The sequence below is a fragment of the Bactrocera latifrons genome, unplaced genomic scaffold (assembly GCF_001853355.1).
Source record: "Bactrocera latifrons isolate USDA-ARS-PBARC rearing strain unplaced genomic scaffold, ASM185335v1 scaffold_131, whole genome shotgun sequence".
Taxonomy (NCBI): Eukaryota; Metazoa; Arthropoda; class Insecta; order Diptera; family Tephritidae; genus Bactrocera; species Bactrocera latifrons.
Window position 1 is genome coordinate 326,566 of NW_017534753.1, and position 1,476 is coordinate 328,041.

The 1,476-nt window shown below is 36.0% G+C and overlaps 1 protein-coding gene across 4 annotated transcripts in view; it reads left to right on the forward strand.

The window, feature by feature from the left end:
- LOC108965017 overlaps window positions 1-1,476 on the forward strand; it is a 6,370-nt gene that overhangs the window by 2,951 nt on the left and 1,943 nt on the right. The window contains exon 3 of one of the 4 annotated variants that reach the window (XR_001993069.1): window positions 1,450-1,476. The exons of 2 other annotated variants lie outside the window; for them this stretch is intronic. The gene's annotated coding sequence lies outside the window, so the exon portion shown is untranslated. Of the gene's footprint in view, window positions 1-1,032; window positions 1,286-1,449 lie in introns of those variants that run through there. One more of the 4 variants, XR_001993068.1, reaches the window with a different exon arrangement.

Here is a 1,476-nt window from a genome sequence, read left to right on the forward strand (position 1 = left end):
ATAGAATTTTTAAAAACCTTCCAATATTTATTTTTCTGGTCACGAAGATATTTAAGATCGGCGTTCCACCAAACTGAAAAGTCCTTAGCAAGCTTCTTTTTAGATTGGAGTATCGATTTGTTGGCTGCAAAGCGTATGATTTTGGTAATAGAGCCACTTTCTTGATTGATATTGTCGATTGGCGAGCTTTTTATATTCTTTGTGATCTCTGCTTGAAATACATCCCACTTAGCGAAGTCTGTTTTGAATATGGGGCGGTGGTTATATTTGATAGGGTGGAGGTTGGTTTGAACAGTGATAGAGATGGGGAAATGGTCGCTGCCTTTCAGGTCAGTGGAAATATCCCATTTAATTCTGGGAGAAAGTTGAGGGGAAGCTAAAGACACGTCGACGTGAGTTAATGTTGAATGGGTTGAAAAATGAGTAGGGGATCCATTATTTAATAACACTAAGTGATGATTTAATATGAAATTTTCAATTATTGATCCTCTGGCATTAGATTTTTGTGAGCCCCACAGATGGTTCCAGGCATTAAAGTCGCCAGTCCACAAAATGGGGGTGGGTAATTGCTGAAATAAGTTTCTTAAGTCAGTTTCACTGAAAACTTGCTGGGGGTGGATGTACATAGGTACTTGCTATACCAAATGGCAAGTTCAGATTTAATTTTATTGCTATGGTTGATAGAGATGAGGTTATATTTATAACTTTATGGGGAATGTGTCTTTTTTTTAGGATAGCAACACCTTGTTTGTTAGTTTGGATGTTATTTAAGTTAAAGAAATAGCCTAAGTACTGTTTGGGATAAAAGGGATTGGATATTGGTGTTAGTGGGATATGTGTCTCTTCTATACATATTACGTCTGGGCTTTTCTCTTTGATAAGCAATTGCAGCTCGTGATAGTTGTTGGAATGAATACCCGTTTATATTCCACTAGAGAATTTTTAACGTCATAAAACTTAATCAAAGTAAAAGGAGAGGTAAATATGTATTTATTAGTTGTTGTTTTTCTTTTTATTCCATATCGTTATCAGACGTATTCTGGTTTATAGCAGCAGCTAATACTTGGGAGAGTGATGGGAGAGGTTGGAAGAGTGACTGGAGTTGTGGGGAAGAAGAACGTGAATTGGATGGAGAGAAATGATTGCTATTGTAGTTAGTGTCTGTCTYGATACGWTCAGTGAGATATTTTTGGAATTCGGAAGTCGGAGAGTTAAAAGTTAAGTTGTGTTTGTTAGCATTTTGTGTTGTGGGAATATTATCGTTTGCTTTTGCTGTTTTGTTGGATTTAACTATATTTTTATAGCTTCTCCCATTGAGCATATTAAAATATACCGATTCTCAGTCCGCACCAACAGCAGCAACCACCAATCTTCCCAGTAACAGAAATAAAGAGCAACACTTCAGTTTAATTTTAATCTTCCTTTTTAATCTTTAATTTTTCTTTTTAGGTCTTGTCACATTGGCGTTATAAAAAT